The sequence below is a fragment of the Lepisma saccharinum genome, chromosome 3, assembly GCF_977018435.1.
Source record: "Lepisma saccharinum chromosome 3, izLepSacc3.1, whole genome shotgun sequence".
NCBI classification, from domain to species: Eukaryota; Metazoa; Arthropoda; class Insecta; order Zygentoma; family Lepismatidae; genus Lepisma; species Lepisma saccharinum.
This window is the reverse complement of record NC_139231.1, coordinates 53,693,832-53,716,643: the sequence shown is the minus strand read 5'-3', so window position 1 is coordinate 53,716,643 and position 22,812 is coordinate 53,693,832. Positions and strand designations below refer to the sequence as shown.

Here is a 22,812-nt window from a genome sequence, read left to right as displayed (position 1 = left end):
TTAATTTGGGACCGGAACCACTATGTTCCTCCACCGGGTATCGAACCCGAGATCTGTTGATTACATGTCGACGTCACGCACGCGCGCGTGTGTGTCAGTCACCAGCTTCCATGACATTATAAAATTATTCTTGTATTATCCATTTACAATATTTAACACAACGAACTACAAAAGCTTAATATTTAGCTTTCTGACTGAATCGTTCTTGCCTCTAGGAACATTTCAAATTTTATGAAACATTAGAAAGTAGGTAAATAATATTGATAATAATAAAATACAATCTTTACCGTTCTGCATAATCTACCATTAGTTTTCGAATTACCAAATGAATAAATGCTATTAAAATATTTTTTTACTACATTTAAAACATACTCTGAATTCGTAAAAAAAATATCAGCTTTCGTATGTAAATACTATTTAAATGCGGTATAATGACAACTTATAGTCCGAGTTGCGCATGCAAGATAATTTTCTGAATTTTTTAAGTATAGGATGATGAGGAAAGTGTTTGTAAGACTGGAATTTCGTATCAAATAAACTTTGGGAACATAATTATCATGTGTAATTTGAGTTAATTTATAATTTTCCAGAAATCTTGTAAATATTTAGCTGCACAAGTTACCGTGGTCATAGGCTACAGCTTCAAAAGAGCAATGCATGATTCAAGTTGTTTTTCAGGATAGGATATTAGTTTTAGGAATATCAGCGCGTGTTTAATTAATTCGCAAAGAGGACAGTTAACTTCTAACTGTATATGGACATGTATCTAAATCGTTTCATTCAAAATAGTATGTGTAGATAATCTTGGACCAGATTACGAATTGATATTCGTTGAGCATATATTTTAACTTTATATTCACTAACATGTAAGTTAATGATTACTTATATTTTCACCTTGTAAGTGTGACATTTAAAACAAGCTGAGATGATATCTCGTTCACTTTAGAAACTTATTTACAGAGTTTCTTTTACATTTCTAGATACGTTAAATGCTGGTATGTTACACAGGTACATATTTTGTTTTTCTTATGCAGCTTATTAATTCCATCGTAATAATCATAACGATGTTCCTGTTTTGACAGAAATATTTTGCAAAGGAGGAATACGACATCCATTGTTCAGAGTGCAAAAGTACAAAATTATGCATGAATATATTCGTGAAATAGTCTATAAAAATATAACGAAGTAGTAAATCCCATTGATGGACATTATATTTATTTCCATTGTGTTTATCATCGTGTACATTATGCTTTTACACTTGAACATAATGTATTATGTTAAACGAGAAAGAATTGAATGTCGTGTTCTGTGACTAGAACGTAAATATGTGGCCCTTACACTTCGAACTATACAATTTTCGACAACATATTATAATACTACAGACGCACAAATCACAATGGAATCATTACAACCCAGAAGTGTCCATGACTGTAAATGCAGCTTTGCTAACTATTCGGCACCTCTCCACCGAACACCATTCGTTCATTCGCAATGGACAATAATAACTGCTACCGCTCAAACTCTTAACCTATTAAAAAAACGCATTTTTTATTTGCAAATATAATCAAGATGGGACAGTATCATCAATCATTCCGAAGATTATATACTATTAACTCCTTTTGAACGAAGTTTTTAAAATGTATTTTATTGAGTTTTTCACAGTCTGTCTGTGCTAAATAGTGAGACAACTCGAGTTAGCTTTTCAATCAGAACTATAAGTTCTCACATGGTTAAGTTCATATGGATAGAATACTAAATGATAGTGTTACTGAATATCAGTGTAATGAAATCTGAAAAAGAATTGTAAATTGATTATTTTTCGCTCGTTTGCCCCCACTCCCTATTTCTCGGCGCCGTGTGGAATCTTTGGCGTTTGAGGCCCGTGGCAAATTGCTCACCTTATCTTTTCCCCCCATCTCGGTGGCCCTGCATACACACACACACATATGTTTACAGTTATTGCTCCACTACAATCGTCAGTAAAAACTCTATACATGTTACAATATGTATTGAAACGGGTGATTTCCAAGCGCACGTCAGTTCAAGTGCCTTGAATAAGGTTGTTATTTTATCCTATCTTTTTTTTTATTACCGTAAATATTTTATGCATGTATAATGATATTGTCGTATATATTTTAGTGTTATTTGGCATTGCTGACGAAATGAGAACTCCTTAGCGCATCACCTTTTGAAGGCAAACTCCTTTCGTAGCTGTTTTTTTTTTCCAGTGGTCAGCATATCGAACCCCATTTCCACTGTTTTCTCGTTTTCTAGACCGGAGAGTGTTGTTATTGCTTTCAAGTAGCTCTCCAATTGTCCTGGCCTCACGTTTTGAGTCAACACCGAAATTTTGGAGCTCTCACCGAGAATTGTTTACATCGCAGGGGAGAGTTCTCTAACCATTTGGTTACGCTGAAGCTCTTGCCGAATCTACTTTCAATCGAAAGTTCGAGATGTACGAATACTTTTTAAACTCAAGTATATGCATTTGTGATTTCCTTTGTTACCGAAAGAAGGCAGAGCATTTGCTAAGAAATCGAAAGTAATAGCGAACATGATTATAATTGTATCAGATACCCAAAGAAAGTATGCGATTGTTTTCCATCATTCTTAGTGTTATAAAATGTGATCATGTTGGTATATCATCCCTCGTTAAGAACTGAAAGTTAATTCTCGTGAGTTTTATGTACAGTAAAGTTGTTTTTTTTTCAACTGGAGATTGCGGTGAATTTAATTTCAGTGGTTTCCTCTATTTTGTTATTCTACAAACAGTATTTTATGGTAGCTTGTCGAATCCGAATGAACATTGATTCTATGTAACCAATATACAGGGACGCCGGACCGGGGGTAACTTTCCTCATCATGCAGCATCGAGGGGACAAGATAGACAAGAGGGTTCAAGCTTATTCTGCCCCCTCCCCTCCGCCATCGCGTTCTACAAAATGAGACTACATACTTGTATTCTCCAACTTTTCGGGGGAAAATTTGCACTAGTTAGTTAAATGAACGTATACTCAAGTTTCCGCTAACAGCAAGAAGTACATGACACAAATATCCATATGTAGATTTGAATCGCAGTCACGTCTCTGCAAATCAAGTGAAACGTGTAATTATTCCCGTAGGAATCCGCTCCTTGTGTTTCCAGTTTTGCTTTGAAGTCGACCAGGGTTTCTACAAGTGCACTCGACAATAAAGCCAGGAGGCGGAAAAAGAGGAGCTTAACTTCAAATACCTTCTTTCTATTTCCCTTCCTTCCATGGATCCTAGAGTTCCTAAGCGGGGAGAGGGGGCAGAGTGAGCTTGAACCCTCTCGGGGAAAAAAATATCATAGCGGAAAAAAATCGAGATGAAACCGAAAAGGCTTTTTAAAAATCAGGAGACCAGACTATATCCTTTAAGACTTGTAGAAACGAGACTGGCCTCTGTAAACCATCCCTACTCTACCCTGTCAGTTTTTAGTTAGTGTTGGGAACTATGGACTGTTTATTTTATCCAGCCCATTTTGCAACACGGAGTAATTGGAAATGGAAGTTTCGGATATACATAAATAAAATTTAGGTCAATTTAGTAACATAATCTAACATGGCAAGCTCAGACAGGTGACGGTGGTTAGCACAGCGCGCTACCACGCCAGGGGTCCCGGGTTGGGCATGGATGTGCTTTGTGAATGTCCCTACATCAGTGTCATCATATCATCACTCATACTCATCTTCGCGATTAGCCAAAAGTAAAAGAAAAGCGAAGTAGAATAAACCCAGTCAATCAGACAGGTGACGTCGTAGGTTAGGAAAGTGCATGTGATTTGGGTAACAAGACAACGCACGAGACCTCATTCTGCCTATTTAGGAGCAGAGCAATTTTCTTTTCAGCGATTCATTGGCAAATCCTGCCCACTTGCTTCGTTCTTTGAGGACATAATCTCTCTCCCTCAGGACTCGCACAGCCAAAAAGGTCATCGTCAATGAGAAAAGTTGCAAGAGCCTTAAACATAGCACGTGGTCTTCTCGGAAAATCAGGTTCTTGGTGTATTCTCTTCTACATTTTCCAAATTTTGAGTTGGTCAGGCGATACAGTTCTTGTCCAGAGTGCAATAGCGGCATGCGAACAGGTGTTCACAGTCAGTTTAGGCGGCTGAATGCATCGAATAGCCGACTCCCAAACTCGCCCCGAAGGTTCCGGGTTTCGAGTCCCTTTCTGGACATGTGCGTTTGAGTATCATCATCGTCGCGATTCGTCCAAAGAGGAAAAAGTAACGTTAAATCTACGTAAACGTAGATACAAATTAATCATGACTAAACTAATACAACCAAGTTTTTCTTCAAAGTGTCCGATTTCATTGTGGTTAACATTTTGGCAATTACCATTTTTAACTTTTTTCTTAGGTTGTTCAAGGACAAAAAAATGTAATCGGTGGTCATTTTAAAGTGGGGTTTCAGTTAATACTTTGGTTGTTCCCAAGTTCTTTGCTGCTTTCATTTTGAAAATGTTGATTTTTCCAAAATTTCGGGAGGGTTATAGCCTCATCATCACCCCCCCTTTTTTTGCGTATGCCAGTGTCTTCATCGTCGAAGAATACACTCTGTGATAATTCTGTGCACCATCGATAATTGACTGTTACCCCACGTGCTCTGATTGGTCGATAATCTGGCTTGAATGACACGCAGTTTAATTTGAAATTAAAAATGAGGAATAGGAGAAAAGTCAGTCTTTGCGATGGAGTATTAACACAGTTCCAGGTTTGAATCCTGGGTAAGGCTCGAACATTTCTATGCATTTCTTATCTCATGATCTCTTTCACTAAGTCAACATTGCCATCGTCACGATTAATCTATAGAGGGAGAAAAGCTACAACAAAAAACTACCCCTCTCCTAAAAAATCTTGGAGAAAAATGTAGGCTCCGACTGTTCTCTTAGAGTGAGTTGTTTAGTACGTCGTTCGGGGTTCAATGCTGTGCAGAGGACTTACCTCCACAAAATAATGTATTTGTCAGCATTTTATTGTTGAATGACAGCACTCGTGCAAAAAGAAAGAAAAAAAAACATCACACAATATACTCAGAGAATAAAGTTGCATTTTTTCTAGGAAAAATAATATCCTTCACATTGCAGAAAGTCTTATGAAGCGTGGGAAACCAGAGAACTTCCTAACTTTTTGGATGTTTCATTTCACAACTGTACATTTTCTGAGGCGGCGCGGTGGTGCAGTCTGTAGGGCGTTTGACTACCACGTTTGTGACTCTGGTTCGATTCCCAGCTAATCTCGGTTTGAAATTTTCACATGTCCCAGCATAAAGCAGCTCTGGTTCACTCAACCTCTAATAAAATTGGTACCGGGGGGGGGGGGGGGGAGGTGGCAGGAGCGTGGTGTTGATCAGCTCCACAGTAGCCGAGACCGTGAATATACGGAACCCCTAAATTACATTTCCGTATGTGCCTTCATAGCATATAGCAATGTGCAAGAAAAGGCTTCACCTTTCCTGATGTCTCTTGAGTCCCGCATCACCTTCGAGATGGAGATACATTTCAAATGGTTCGGATAATACTTTAAACTCAAGACCCAGTCCCAAATTAGTCTCTTTGAATTTAAGTGGATAAGTGGACTTGAAACAAACTTTAACTTTGCTAATTCCAAGACAACTTGGGATCCTTCTCTCTCTCTCTCTCTCTCTCTCTCTCTCTCTCTCTCTCTCTCTCTCTCTCTCTCTCTCTCTCTCTCTCTCTCTCTCTCTCTCTCTCTCTCGATCTATCTAATATATAATCTCCTATCGTTCGTTCTACCTCTTATTCATCAAATAATTCCTATAGTTTCAATACTGAATTAGGGTTGCTGTACCAATGTCCCGGAATCGGGCGGAAAAAAAGAAATGATTAAGACGAGACCTTAACGAGCATTATTTCTATTTAAATGCGTGCACGTAATTTTAAAAATACTTATTTTACTAAACAATCTAACTGTACATTGAATAGCTCACTCTCAATAATACAAGAATTATCGAATTACGAGAATGTGCTGCAGGGATCCTTGAATTCAAGATGGCATCGCTCAATTCAGTTTGCTGACAGCAACTAGTAATAATGCTACTTCTATTTCCTTCTATTTGCAGTGCTGAATTTCGTTAACCCTAGCTTACCCGACGGGGGGGGGGATTTTCTGTCAGGCCCACCACCTCTATTTTTTCGATTTTTCAACTGAATTTTTTTATAAGAAAAATTGAAATAAATTTCATTTTCCCCCAGTGTTCCCAATATGTCTGTATTACTTTTATTCATATAAACATAAATGTAATGTAAATAGGAGGCAAAATGCACTTGGTGGGTCTACCAGGCGCCATCTTTAATATGCGTTATTTCGAGACAATCATGCGAGTGAAAGTGTACAATTGGTTGATATTGGTGGTAATTTTGGTAATGATTATGATTTTTGTGAGTAGTCAATGGTAAAATAAATATGTGTGTGACACTCATGCAATAATTGATTATTTTTTATTAACGATGATAATTTTTATAATTATAATTAATAAATCACTGCACATATATCACTGCGTCCCGGATTTTCCACTTATGAAATATAGCAACCCTATACTGGATCCAACTTTAAATAAACCAGAGTTGGTGTTACGTGCAAAACAAAGGAAACTTACTCAAAAATTTGCTGAAAATAATAATTTTGGAACTATGTATGAAAGTAATTTTTTTTCTTAAAAGAGAAGAAGAATCCGCAATTCCTTTCGTATTCGCAGATGTGTCTCAAATACACCTTTATTGTTATTTTTATTGTGATGTAATAATTTAGTTGGGTTGTGAAGTATGTAGAATCATACCGCTTAAAAATCTGAGAATGTGAAGAGAGGAGTCTAGATTCCCGCTCCTTCTTCGACATCTTTTGTTCTATCTTAAAAATTATCAACACGAAGCTAGAAGCGTGTAATGTTACGCACAAAAGCAGCTAGCAACAACATACCAATACACTCGCGATTGGCGTGCTTGATGGGCAATCTGACGGAACAATCGATGTTGCAATGTCAATATTTCATTGAGTTTAACAGCTAGCGAGAGCGGAAAAGGGAACTTTAGTGGTGGATAAACACACACAACACATCCTAGTTATTAGGAAGCAAACATTTGGACGAGGTATTATTGGAGGAAATTCTGTGTCATTTTGGTACGGCGCAGTTGAATTTCTACCGGGGAGGGCAGATTTCCCAATATCGGAAAATTGCAATGTGGTTCATATCCTGAGTGATAATGTATACTCATTTCAGAAGATTTCTTCAAATAATTTATTGACCAATAAATTAGGCTTAACAACTGGACTCGTACATAATTCATTTTATTTTACATTCTTGTATTATTAACAGTCTTGAAAACAAAGTTTTATGTATTATGGAAACTAAAAGGAAAGAGCATATTTACTAAGCAGATAGAAATGTTGCATTTCAACAGCATTCCCACACACTGAGAAAACCTGGAAATCTCGGGGGATTTGCAAACAATACAAATCTGAGGGAAAATGTAATTGATCAATGTATCCCATTGAAGCACAACAGAGACACTAGCATATGCTCGCAACTTGAGTGCTAATGCTGTAACAACTGCAACAACTTGCTTTACGCAAGCTGCTGTGAAGATATAGGCTTTGAATATAGTTTTATTTTACATTGCAGATTAATTGATAGTGTTGTCACGTCCTAGGGTGAGACAGAGGCACACAGGGGCGTACCTGTGTGGTGGGGATCGTCGGCCGGTCACTCTACTCTACCTAGCTTATCCATATGCGGAGTTCACGGGAAGAGTAGGAGACATACCTTCCTCTGATATGTCTACGGACTAGCCTTGCCTACCTTAGTGCATAAAGTATAAAACTAGTGACTTCCTGAGGGGGGAAAAAGTGTAATTGCGAGAGGTATTCCAAAAGAGATGGGAGTGTTTGTGTATGTGTGTGGGGAATACTTACATTGAATAGTATAATCCTAGACGTCTCTTTCTACTGTGGGGGCAGGAGTGCCTTCATACGCACGACTGCTCCAGGTCTTCTTAAGTCTTCGTCTTAAAGTAAACCTCTAGGCTAACAGTAGTCACTGTGGACTCATATGAATGGGAAATCATGGGGGGATAACAGATAGAGCAAGATGTTGGGTTTTATAGTTTAATAAGCAACAAAACCAATAAAGACAAAAGAATAAGATGTGATACAAGAATCATGATCTACAAGCTTTCAAGGCTTAGTAATGCTTACCATATGACTACATTGGCCTCTGGGGCTTTTGGGTTCATTACATTTTAAGATGCTAGGCTAACGGATATGAATCCTTCACATGGTACTGTGTAAACAATTATATAAGGGCAGGCGTACAAATATGGCCCTTCTGACATTAGTTCGTTTAATACAAACATATTTCTCCTACCAATGAAGGTGTGTCACCATATCAATGAATGTACTTATCATCATCCTAGCTAATTTTCGGTGTGTGTGTTAGTGTAATTGCTGGTGTTTGTAGGGGCGGTAGTGTATGGGCAGAAAGTGTACCATACTTGAAATATAGAAGTTAGTTAATTACCATACTAAAGATTAGAGAGTTACAGAAGATTATTCTTACCTTCGTAAGAAGAGGCTGTTACCACCGAAGAATCTCAGCGATCGTCTCTGGTGAGGGTGTCGATGAGGGTAACAGACTGAAGTCAAAAGCTTCGAGCATGACGTTTTAAAGTCAGATTATCAGCAAGTGGGAGGTTCCTTGCTCTGTGCAGTGCTCGCCCACGGGTCTCAAAAAGGAGGGGGGAATAGTAGCGGATTGGAGGGCAAAACCACAAAAAGGAATTAAAAGGAAGTTAAGCCATATGTGTGCTAATGACGCCATATCCTATGCTTGTGAACAAGGGTCATGTTATATCCCATGGGCTTACGCCTGGGATTTATCACTTTAGCGGAGACGGATAGGTATTTGTATATGTCTGGGACGGTCAGACATCGACTAACCTTCAACTTTCCCCGTATGGTGTTGGCAAAGAATGCCCTTATTCAAAGTTCTTAGTACCACATGTGCACAGGCAGGGATCCAACAGGGGTCCCATTATGATCACTATTCAGTTGCAAAGTTCTTAGGAATTACATATGGCATGCTCTGATATACGTTGTAGGTCCTGAAACAAAATCTACCTAGGGAGAGTATAGGGTGATCACTGCCAGAGAGGACTCCGTTTGCAATTTAGAATAATAATAAAAAAAAAAGAATTGTCCAAATTTCCGGAGGTGACAATCTCCTCCTCCTTAAAATTTTACTTATTTTCCCAAATAAGTGTATTCAGTCGGGGTAACAGCCCTAGAGGGTAAGAAGTGTCAAGGGTCTGCCTTGTTGACCCTTTTGGGTTAAGTACCATTAGTAATTTACCTTTTTACTCAATACTTTTACCATGGTGATATTAAATTTTCACAAGATATGTTCCAGGGTAAGGAATGTCTATCGAATAGTTGTTTAACATATCTACTCCGAAAATCATCTAAAAATGACAATTTCTTAAGATCCTCCTCTGTGTATGCTTTAAGACACTTGGGATCAAGAGAGAGTACAATATTTCCTTTATCATCTGGAAACTCATTTCGTTTACATGAGGAGCTTTTACACTGGTAACACTGAAACTTAACATGTAAGTATGGATATGGAAAGATCAGAAGACATAACACTGTAAAGTCTTTGTCATAGACATAAGAGCCAATGTTAAAAGCTTTAAATAAAATTCTAGCAATATGGTCCATAAGAGGACAGTGTTTGGTACGAAAGGATTCTATACCCAAAGAACGTACTATCTCAAGAACATAGAACGTGAGATGGTAACGAAGGGAATATGGGATCGTATGTTCCGGTGGTAATTGAAACGTATTATTGAATGCTTGATACCGGTCTGTTAGAAAAAGCTGAGTATCATGAGTAATTTCATAGAATTTGTGTTGGTTAACTATGTCCACGCTTCTGCGTTGGTTTATGTTTTTCTCCAAGGTATACAGGTTATGTTCTTTTCTCATCTTTCTATATAGGGGTTTAAAACATTCCGGCATACGATTTATACAGTCGTCCATGTCAGAAATTTCTAGGGTTATGTCTCTTGTAACTAAATGTACGAAATCAAGCAAGAATGAACAAAAAGTAAAAGCTAAAAATAAACCAAACATGGAATAATAAAAATGAATAAACTTAAACTTAATTGAGACGTGATCCTAGGAATTTATAACTTTGACGAGGTAAGTGACTGCAGGTAAATTAAGTGCGTATTTATAACCTGTCGATATAGATAGATCGTTCTTGTAAGTATCTACCATGGAGTACTAAGTATTCCTACTCCAATTTTATGTTAGTTGATATAGTTTAAGTGTAGTATGTAATATGTGTAATATAAAAAAAAGCGTAATGTTCCCTAGCTAACTTACAAACTAGTACTTACAAATTAGTGTGACACGTTTAAATACATGTGTCCTTAGCATTTGACACGTTTACCTTAAGTTACACAAAACAAGTATAGGATTTTGCACAAGCAACTGTGATGAAAAACAAAAAATAAAAAAAAATGCAAATGTTCTTAGTCACACTGACAGTTCCTTTTTGAGAGTTTTCTTTAGAGTTCCTGGGGTCCTTTTTGTTTCCTTGGGACAGTGTCTTCTTTTTCACTCGTCGATGTCTTCATTTGCTGATGACTATTCCCATTCGTTGATTTCTACATTTGCTGATGACTCTTCTAGTAACTCTCAGCTCTCAATTCTCAAGCCACGCGGTCCAGCGTGTGGGGGTTTCTAAAATATATAAAAAGAAAACTACAAGTATCGTGTGATCGATAGGAAGACAATGTGAAATAGTTAGACAATTGTTATGTAGCTTAGTTCCACCTGTCTGGGAACTTCATATACTTCAGCTGTCGCTATACTGGAACGATCAGCTGTGGCTACATTAGGCGGAATGCCTGGTAAGGGTCTGGAAGGCGACGGTTCATCCAGGGTCCTAGTAGACCTCTGTTTAATGAACGTTTGTGACCCTGTGGGCATTACGTCATCATAAAGCAAAAAAGGTGAAATTAGCCACTTTTTGCATATTAACCATAAGAGGATGGCACAGATGGCCATAGTTAAGCAGATTAACCAAATTATCTGGTTATTCACAGGCGACTTGCTGTCGCTTAGGGGTTCATCAATTGTGCAATCATTCTTACATGGGTAAGGAAGTTTCCTTATGCTGTTCCTGATTAAAGCATTATTGTTTATCCATTGTATTGGTATTAGACGAGATAGCGTCGCTTTTTCAACATGTGGCAGTATACAAGGGAAAGTGGGTTGCAAACGATGACTATCATTCAATTGCAATTCGCATTGACATCCCACATTAATAAGCAAAACTCCATCATTATAAGATGGGTGAAATCTCACAACAATATCTTTGCATTTTATTGAAATGGCTTCATACTCGGAGTCCAATCCGATAAAGGCATAGGTCGAAACATTATAAGCATATATGGGTGTTGTAGGAGTATGTAAAGAGCATTCTATCAAACAATGTTGGCGAATTTCCATAACATGATTTGTTATATGCGCTAAGAAACATCGGTCAATGTTAGAGAGACTGACCTTTCTTGGTGTTACAAAGCATAGATTATCTTTACTCAAGTCACAATGTGGGTCATACAATATTTTTAAGGATACGTCCAGGGTAACCTGGTACAGGGGTTCTTGAATAGACTTTACATTACAGATTTGATTTTTCCTACGAAAATAAACAGGAGAGACGTTCCAACTCTTCAATTGAACATTGTGTCTCATTAAAGGTACTTTAAGTGCGATTAATGCCTTTTCTTTGGAAATCACACATTCCAAAATAGGTAAATTATAATATTGACCCAAATTTTCTAGTTTAACCACAAGAGAATAACTGAAATTACTTATCCTATGTTGAAGAATAGTTAGGTCATTTCGCATTTGGCTGAAGTGTATTACAGATGGGTGTGCGAGTTTTGTCTGACAGGAATGTAGTAGCAAGTTGAAGGAATGCATATCATTGAGATTGGAGCTAGTTAAAGAAATCCAATCCTTAGCAGGGGATTCATAAATACGTTCTTTGATATTGTCATAACTATGTTTCTCTACAAACAGAGTTTTAACGTGTACTTTTTCTGCTCTGAAATATTGCCATCCCAGCAATATAGAATCTGTTGAAAATGTATCATTGTGTATAAGAGAAGTTAGGGATTGCCACTGATAAGTGTCTTCTAATTTAAATACCTCGTAAGTGAACTCATATAATAAAGGTAAAGAAGTCTCATAGTAGATTGGCAAATCTGTTTGTTCTGTGTGTAAGCCTGATATAACATATGAGGGTATGTCCAAAGAATTTGCATTGGTACTGAGAAGAAGAAACACAAAATATACTAGTCATGCCAGTAAAGTATCCTGTGCTCTGTGTGGTGAGATGACGGTTTCACCGTTACTCTTTTTCATATGTCTCATGCTGGGAGATGGTCGGCTGGGGTTGGTGGTAAATGATTCGGCTTCTGCTAGGTTAATAAGTCTTAGACTTGGGGCTGATGGAATCGCAGATGGTGACTGTGTTTCGGTAGACTGTCTACATTTCCAGCATAATTTCCTGATAAATACTATCCAACTTAAATAAAGTGCGAAAATGGCTACGACTATAATGACGATAGCTCCAGAGTAAACGGCTACCGTTTCAATTAAGGTTGGTTCGCACGCATGTGCGTCTACTTTGCCTACCGCCATTGTGCCAAAAGGGATTCCAATGCTTTGGATAGTGCGTGAGGTGTGTTGCATTTTGTAGAGTAACCATAAGGTGGTTATGGTTAAAGCGATATTCCAAACATACAATGTGGTGGGGGTAGGAGCGGAGGGTACTAACGAATCACCTACATCTGATAGGACTTCATTTATCTCTTTCATTCGCATGACTCGTTCTTCTTCCATTTTAGTCTCTTTTACTGGAGATATTTTTATATATGGTATTTTCCTAGTCCAATTTTTATCTAAGCAATCATCGTATGATTTAAAAACTAATCTCTCTTGTTTTCTTTGCATATCTGTGATTTTTAAGGTAGGGATGTGAGACCAACTTGCAGGTAATATTGTAGAAAGTTGGAAGTTATCTTTAGCATTAGCTGAACAAGGAAAAGTGGTTGGAATTGAAATTTCATTGTTCACTTCTACAGAGCATTGACAGGGGAGGTCAATTTCTGCAGCTCCTGGCTGTTTACCATGAGTTTGAATACGTCGTATTTGTCCATTGCAAGTAACATTTATTGAATCAGGAGGGTTTGTAATAACATACCTATCAGGATTTATTTCGGTAATGATTATTGGATTACCAGAGATGCATGAGAAGGTACAAAATTTAGCTAATTCTTCAATCGTTGCTCCTTGTCTTATTTTAAGTGGGCATCCTGTGCCTAATACAGCATCATGTCCGTAGCGGGGAAGATAACACAGCTTGTCAATATGGGGGTCACAAGTGGATAAGAAACTTCCTGATAATATTCTAACTGAAGTTTGAGTTATGGCTGCATAACTGGTGGAGTGAACCAAAGTACATGTGGAGTCATTCCATCGAAAGGGGACCGTCTGAAATTCTTCTAGGATAATAGGGTCTCCTCGTTTAACGATGGGAACCTTGATATGGATGGCTACTTGTGTATCAGAAAACATGCAGTGGGAAATGGGAAGAGAGTAATATTTGGTTAATTGATTAATGGGTAAGGCCAACTTAAAATTTTCTCCTGCTACTTTGGATGCAATGGTTAATAAATCTTGTCTCAAAATGGTGGGTTTGATTAAGACCATAGGTATTTTATTTTGAAAACAGGCAGTTTGTAAATCTCTATATTCTTGTTCTACCATTATATTCAAGAATAGTTTGTAGAGAATAAGAGATCTTAGTTGTTCTGTAAGAATTTGATATTCCAAAATTTCTGATTTGTTTAATAAGGAATCAAATTGGCGTTTCTCAAATAAGGCTAGTCTATCAATTTTGTCGTCGACATAAGCTAACGACTCATTAACTTGTGACGCTATACTGGCAATGTTGGACTGTAACACGTGGATGTCAGCATTGTGGTGCTTTAGTGACTGAGTTATCCGCAAAACTGCTTCATTTAGTTTACGCGTTGTTGTAACACTATTGTCAAGATCAGAAGTGACAGCTATTCCACAACACCATTTAAAAAAGGTTCCTACAAAAGGTAGGGGGCTTCTTTTGTTACGTATCACTTGATCAGAAAAATATTCACTGGTGGGAAAATCACACAGAGATTGATTGACGTGTTGATAAAGTACATTTTGCATCTTATCATTTAGCTCATCAATATAACAAAAAAGAGAATCGTGCTCCTTACACATATTGTTATTTTCGGCTGTGACCATGTCCATCAGAAGTGGGTCCACCAAGGGTGGCTTGGTTAACATTTCCTCATAGACCAATGGCACGGAGGCCTCATATACCACTACATTACCTAAAGGTTTCCAGTATCCACCACTAATCAACTTGATGGCAGGTTTTTCTGGATCTTCCAACGCCGTTGCCTGGGTTGCAATGGTTACAATCAGCAACAAGAACATGGAAGGAGTCATCATTAAGGCTCAATCTGTAACTTAAAGAAATATTAGAATCGTTCTTCTTCATATATGCTATACCAAAAACCATAATGCGATTTTGAAGATTATTTACTTGTGTCTTCTGAATGTTATATCAGTGTAACAATTTACTGATAATATCACCTATCGACGATTAATATGAAACAGGGATGTACCCATAAAAATGCAGAAGTTAGGGGAATTATAACAATAATAATTATCGTGACTTTGAATGTCAGGCAGTAGGGATAGTCTCATTTCTGTTAGAGAAATGACGATCATCACTCTACCTTGCCAAGTGTAAATGCCAAAGAATTTATTTAAAAAAAAAAACGTCGTTGTTTAAGGACAGGAACGAGGAAAACATTATAACTCGTTCTTTCCTGTTATTTGCCTAGAGGGTCGGCCGAAGTAGTATATTTGACCATCTTGGCTATTCCAGAGACAGTGGAAAGTCCAACGGTCGCCGAAATTTAAAACATTGCCATGCACAAATGTTTGTAGCTGCGTGGCGCACTGATGTAGCCAGGCATGCCGTTCTTCAAGGTTTGGTCTTAGCCTTAATCCTTCTCGTATATAAAAGGGGACGGTGGTTAACACATAGTTTGGGTCATGTCTATGACCTGGGGCTACTCTATCGAAAATATTTATTCCTGAGAGTATATGAGGGTTTTCTGGAGTAATAAAAGCATCTAAAAAATCATGTGTCATGAAGTGAAGAGTTAGTTCGTTAATGGCTGGGTCACATATAGGATCTTCTCGATAATGCACAGGCGCTTCATCCGCAGATGAACAATCAAATCCTTCGGTACTTCTAGTACGGTTAGATAGAGAAGTAAACCCTGTTCTAAAACTTTGGGAAGTATCACTCTCCACTGTAGAGGGTCGTATAAGGGTCGATGCTGATCCTACACTCCTTGAGGCAGGACTAGAAGGAGGTACTGAGAGGAATGCTGCCTCATCCTCTGAGCTTACTCGGCTTGTTGGAGAGTATGAAAGCGAGAAACTCTCTACAGGACGTGGTTGAAGAAAAAGAATTTCCGTTATTATAGGCTGGCTAGGTCCAGGCACGGATGTAGAAGGATGTGCCTGATCCTCTAAATTTAGATGATCATTATCTGAAGGCAAGGTATCATGTAATGCAACTAATTCATTAACAACATCTTCTTCAACAGCCGTAAGTGGACTAGAAGTAGTTTGTGGCAAGAAAGGTAAGGTCTTTGAAGATGGGGAAGAAGGATCATCTTCAGTTGAAGCTTCATTTAGTTGCTCAGCAGCAAATTGTTTAACAATCTCATTAGGGGTTAAACCGCTTTCTTCAGAGGGTTCCATTTTCCTAATATGCAAATAATCCTAGACTGTTGTCAGAGGGGTGATATACACACTCAAAGGTCCACTCTAGGCCATAGTTGGCCATGCAGGTGTAGATGAAACGTCGGAGTGTGGTAGCCACTCGTTTAAGAAATAATTCCTTACAAGCAGGAGTTCGTACTGGTTGGGCTAAATTAGCCTCCAAAAACTGTTGTAATCTAGCAGGGGAGTCCACTTGGACAATTTGGTCCTGTATACTTTTATTAAGAGGGGGTATGGTAAAAAGGGTGTCAAAATGGGTTTTAATCCAATCGTTAATTATTACCATCCTGAAACAAAGTTAGAAGGGAGTCGTGTTAAAGTTGGTTTAATCTCAGGGTCGTGTAAAGTTAGAACAATATCTTGTGGTAACAATAAAAAGGGGAGTTTTATATATGTCCAAGCATCAGGGACAAAAGGTGTCAAAGTGGTAACAAGAGAACATTTTACTTGGTGAACACTGTAGCCTTAGTTTCACAACAAAAGAGGTGCCATAAAAGATAACACGCCATTTAATGTTGGTCACTTAAATGGTTCAATGGTCGTGGGATTTGATGCGTGCTATGACGATAACAATGCGCTGTATGATAATCTGGGACTAAGTCCTGACAAAATACAGAGGTTGACGTACAAAATGATTCACCTGGATTTTAATTGGGCAGGTACTGTTATAGATTACCTTAATGTCCGGAGTGAAAAGGACAGGGAGTTTGATAGAGTATACAGATTTCATAAAATTCAGTGACTCTCATGTGTTCGTCGAAAGTTCTGCCAAAGGCTAAACGAGAATGAGCTCCACAGAGCCATCGGCTTTGAAAGATTACTAACTTAGTAAACAAGGTATGGAGGTGTTTAAGATGTATGTCCCTTAGAATATAGATATGAAGTGTATGTGGGCCAGCCTTCAAATGTCTAACCTCGCATTGAGGAATTTGGGGGTCGTTGGAATGGCCACATAATCCTAACAAATATGCCTTTTCGCATAAAATTAATCTATTGAAGAAAAATACTTCGTCAAAGAAACTGATTGTGCAATGGGGAGGTAAATAACCGTGCAGATGAAAGGAGTTTATATCTCTATTAGGGGCCTCGTTTATAATTAGGGTCCATAAGTCCATAGAGTTAACATAAAACAAAATGAGACGAGAGAAAAGAAAAGAAAAAAAAGTATATATATATATATATATATGTGCAAAATGGAATGTCTGTGAAGCACAAGTGATAGTTCAAAAACTTATTCGTGGATGCTTACCTGTTTCTTCAGGATGAACGAAGAATTATATGGGGAATCCTAAAACAAAAGAACATGACGTTAAGGCATAGTCGCCTTCGTTATGAGGAGTAATGTGTGGGATCAGGGACTCTTCGAAAGGGCATGAAGAGTAACGGATCTCACACCTCCAACCCTATCCCTCTTTGTACTTATGACGCCCAACCCCGGGGATCTGTGCAATAAAGGTTAAAAAAAAATTATCCCATGAAAAAAAGTCTAAGTAAGACCTACGTTAGTTATGCGTTTCTCACGCAAAAAGGCAACAGATCCTTCCAACCACATATAACATATTATTCATAATATCATAATAGAAATATGTAGATATATATATATATCCACATATGTATTCGACGATGGAAGTAGAGGTGCGCTATGCACAGTTCTTCCTTTTAACTCCTGGCTACCTTAGCCTCTTCTTCACCAAAAAAAATTATTAATTCTAGTTACCCAAAGGTGCCAATTATTCTCGAAAGGGTGGAAAATATAAAAATTTGGTATAATGTCCCATCCGGGTTTCATAATTTTTTTTGTACGGTTACTATGTGAAGTATATTTATTTACCCTGAGTGGGGATTAAAACTGGTCCCCGCTCATATTACATGCATGACTGCAACATTATTGTGGTCTTAATTATGATGGTATACTTACCAAGGGAAAGTAACAAAGGAGTAAGTAGGTAAAACCTCTCAGGGGTTGTGACCATTTATACTCAATAATAAAACAAAAAAAAACTGGTATTTAATGGCACTTATACGTATTTGCAGTAATCAAGATTTCGCAATACACCGAATGAAAATAAAAGAGAAGAAAAATAACTGTCTTGAAGAATGAATGAAAGAAAAGAAGAGTACAACTATGTGTACTATCATTGTTGTTGCCACCCTATAAGCCGTGTTGTTAAAAAGGCTCCTCAACCAACCACCCATAGAGCATTGTTACGTCTGAATTTTTGAAAGTAATATTTTTGGTTATTTTCAACTTTGGCGCAAACGGTGTAATCGCTTGTTGATTTCTAACAATAAAAATGTTGGCAAAGCAAAGAAAAATAATGATTTAAACAATATTATCTAGGTAGCATGGGCAATTTTGCAGGGCTGAAAAGCAAGTTCTTTTCACGCTTCCAAAACAAATGTGGCCTTGGTTATAGGCTCTCTGCATATTGGTCATTCCACGAGAGTTCTAGTTACTATCTCCAAGGGGTTACTTTTCCATAGCCTACCTGCACAAGCTGCATGAGAGGTGGCGGTCCATAATTGGAGATTAAATAAAACATTTGCTGAATCACATTCTTAAGATAGATTTGGAAATCTCTCACACTTAGATTTTCCAAGGCGTTGTTAATTTCCGGCTCCAAGGCACGTATTTCAACGTTCCTCATCAATATATCCACCGTGGTGTAGAGTGGGTGTGTAAAGCAGTATAGGAATGCTCTAAAATCCACTCTTCCATTTCTCACATAGAGAGGTACATACTCGTACTGTCCTTGGAGACGTAACTCCATATTGGCACGTAGATAGAGAAGCAACTACAAGTTGAATTGGCCTGCTGGCTATATTAATACTGCAAAGAAACAAAACAAAAACTAGTGCACCTATGACACTTATATTAGGGTCCTGCGTTAATTAGTGAGCTTATAAGTAACCATGCGTTTTAGTTGGTTTCTTTCTTCCTTTTCTATTGGGGGGTTATTGGTGCGATATGAACGCAACCTTCGCTGTCTGCCATAACTCTTAGCTTCCAATTAAGATTATATTCTTGTCTCCAAATCTTTAAATGATGAACAAATCTTTCCTTTACTTCCTGACGAACCCATTCAAACCATTTTTGGGGGGTCACTTTAGGCGGAAAAAGAGTGCTAACCAGGTAATGATTTCCTAAAACTTGTATTAGAAAGGGGACTGACTTTTCACCTAATATTCCCGCTATCTGTGGTATGGTTAGGTCGGAAAAAGCTTCTAACATCAATTCGTTTACTAGTAAATAAATCCATTCGATTACTACTTGAGGTACTTCGATTCTCTGCAAAGGGGTCAAAGGTATTTGCGCGTTCTCGCGGGCCGCCATGGGCAATTGGGGAAGGACACACTTGACGATAAAGAATTCAAATCCTCTTAACTTGGGGAACAAGGTATTTGCCTTCGGGTTTGTGTTTATTTAAAACAACTTACCACGATATGGGTCAAAAAGTGTCTCTGCGTAATAGCGGAACGTCCGTTTCCTGGTCTACTAAAGGGTAATAGGCATCGTTGTCAAACGTCTAAAAGAAAGAAATATGATAATGATGGATGAATAGTAATGAGGTGATCAGTCCTCGTTACTCACACACACACAAACGTGAAATAGATTTCATGAAATAGGGAGGAAATGAGGTAGTGTGTAATTATATACCCGTAAATAGGATTCCTGAGTATTCTCCTTTTATTTAAAAGGAATAAGAGGGTGATGAAAAAGAGAGTTATAATAACGTCATATGTCGAGAGGAGAGAAAAAAAAAAAAGGAAACGTAGCAGCTTTAACCTGACAAGATTCAGACCTTCTTTGCCGGGTTTCTTGAGACTACTTAGAGTTCATTAATCTAAGTTCAATGGCAAGGAAACTTTAGCAGGTAATACCTGGAAGTCCTTTCTTTTATTCAACTCTAGATATAAAATACCAAAAGGAACTTAGGAGACTTTATGACTCATGCAATTTTACCTTTGTGTTGTTCCTGTCATTGTTGGGATGCAGGCCTCTTTAAAGAGATTCTACTTCCGTTCCTTTAAAAGCAAAATAAGGATTGGTTCTTTTACGTTCTTGGCGGGAAAGCGAATGTAATCGATATATTTCCGTACTTCCAAAACAAAAATATTCCCCTTTGTGGATTGTTTTCTCCTTTTTTTTTTTTTTTTTGTGACTTCCTATCTTTTACCATTGGTTAGGAGGATAATAGCGTTTCAAACGGTTAACGTTTACTCTTTGCTCTTTTTGTCCTTTTTCTTTCTTAATTTGAAACACGTTGTTTCCCAAATATTGTATAATTCTCCATGGACCATTCCATTTTCTTCTCAATTTTTCAATTAACCCTACTTTGTGAGCAGGTTGATATAACATCACTAAATCATTTTCTTTAAACTTTACCTCAGTTCGTTTCGCATCATATCTTTTCTTGTCATAGGCTTGTCTTTTACTATGTTGCCTTCTTGCAATATCCCTAATATCTTTTAAGTGTTCTTTGAATTGAATGGTGTGAGGATTTGGAGTGTTCGAGCGCAGGGGTCCTATTCCTAACGTTTCAAGAGGGAACACTGGTAGCCGGCCGTACACTAACTCAAATGGCGAATGGCCGATGTGATCAACCCTCGAACAATTGTATGCGCATACTCCAAGTTTCACGTAATCACTCCAGTCTTTCTGATGTTTGTGAACATATTTACTTAACAGAGTAGCAAGAGATTGGTTAAATCGCTCGGTTTTTCCATTAGTTTGAGGGTGATATGCAGTAGTATTTATCTGCCTTATTTTCATAAGTTCAAGCAATTCCTTAGTAATTGTCGCCATGTATACTGATCCTCGATCCGAAAGTAATTCACGGGGACATCCGTGTCTGCAAATAACTTCTTCTAACAAAAACTTTGCTACAGTCTTAGCTGTGGGGTTCCTTAAACATCTGGCTTCTACCCAATTTGTTAGATAACATGTGGCGGTAATAATGTACCTATATCCTTTGGATAACGGAAGAGGGCCCATTATATCTGTCCCTACTCTAGCAAAAGGCTCACCTACGGGTATGGGCTTCAAAAATCCTTGTGGTTTACCTGTATTCCTATTTCTTTCTTGGCAAAGGGGACATCCCTTTACATATGCCTCTATTTCCTTTTTCATGTTAGTCCAATAAAATCTTTCACATACTTTTCCATGAGTCTTGGTGATCCCAAGATGTCCTCCTGAAAGTGGATTATCGTGCATTTCTTTAAGTACAGTAAGCTTTAACTCTTCTGGGATTACTAACATGCTTTTGTTGCCGAAACGTCGGTATAGAATGCCATTTTTTATCTCATAATGCCTAACACTTAATTCATCTGGATCTTTCCGTTTTAATTCAATAATGCTTTTTAAAAGTGGATCTCTTTCTTGCTTTTCTTGAACGTTATAGCCATTTGGAGCTGTAGGTGGTGGTGAAGGAGAGGGAGTTACCTGGGTAAAGGCAACTATAGCTCCTTCTTCGATGTCTTCTCTTTCTTTCTCAGACAATGCCTTACTGGGTATCCGGCTAAGGCAGTCTGGGGCGAAATGAAGTTTTCCTGACTTATGGACTACAGTGTACAAATAAGTTTGCAATCTCAGACTCCATCTTGCCAAACGCCCTACGAGAGACTTGCATTTCTTTAGCCAACAAAGGGCATGCGAGTCAGTCACTACAGTGAAAGGAAAATCCGCTAAATAGGAATGGAAATGTGTGACACCAAATACTACTGCAAGAGCTTCCTTTTCGGCAATTGAATAATTCTGCTCAGGTCCTGTTAGGGTCCTACTTGCGTATGCTATAGGATTCACTAATTTCTTTTTCTCGGAGGGGTCATCGGGGTCGTTTCGAACTTGGCATAGTACGATTCCTAATCCCGTATTAGAAGCATCAGTGTGGAGTTCTGTAGGCAAGGAGGGGTCAAAGTGCCTCAGTACTGGAGCTGTCATTAAACACTCTTTCAGTGTCTCAAAGGCCTGTCTCTGCTCTGGACCAAAATGAAAAGCTACATTCTTTCTTGTTAATTGACTAAGAGGTCGTGCTATGTGGCTGAAATTTTTAACAAAACGGCGGTAGTAACCGCACATTCCCAAAAATCTTCGTACTTCTTTCAAGGTCCGTGGTTCTGGAATTTCTTTTATGGCTTCTACTTTCTTTGGGTCTGTTTTGACACCATCTCTTCCGACGATAAATCCCAAGACTTCAGCTTCGTGGTACCCAAAATGACATTTCGTCGGGGAGAGAGAAAGATTGTTCTTCCTAAGTCTTTTCATTACTTCTGTTAGTCTACTCATCATGTCATCCCAAGTGTTTGCGAAAATTATTAGGTCGTCAAGGTATACTGCTAAGCTATTCCATTTCATAGAAGCAAATATTTGATCCATGCAGCGTTGGTAGGCTGCTGGGGCTCTACTTAAACCCATTGGCATGCGTTTCCACTGGTACAGACCTTCGCTGGTGACAAAGGCTGTTTTGTGCTTGTCTTTTTCTGCAATTGGAATGGACCAATATCCGCTTCGAGCATCCAAGGAGGTAATATACTGTGCACCTCCCAGATATTGAATAATGTCGTCTATCCGAGGTAAAGCCGAAGAATAGGCGTCTTGGTGACTTAGCTTGTTTATAGATCTGAAATCAATAGTTACTCTGAGTTCTCCATTTTTCTTTGGTACGAGCACTACAGGGGATGCATACGCGGATTCGCTTTTCTCGATCACATCGATATCCAGCAAGTTTTGCACTTCTTGCCTAATAACTTCCCGTTGTTTTGGGCTCACCCTGTATGGTGGATGGCTAACGGGGTCATCTGATTTCAGGGGTAAGGTAAATTCGTATGCATTGGTCTTACGTAGC

At 38.3% G+C, this 22,812-nt stretch overlaps 1 protein-coding gene across 2 annotated transcripts in view; it reads left to right on the top strand.

The window, feature by feature from the left end:
- Positions 1–22,812, top strand: part of LOC145985040 (synaptosomal-associated protein 25-like) — a 187,170-nt gene that overhangs the window by 55,758 nt on the left and 108,600 nt on the right. The gene's annotated exons all lie outside the window — the stretch shown is intronic.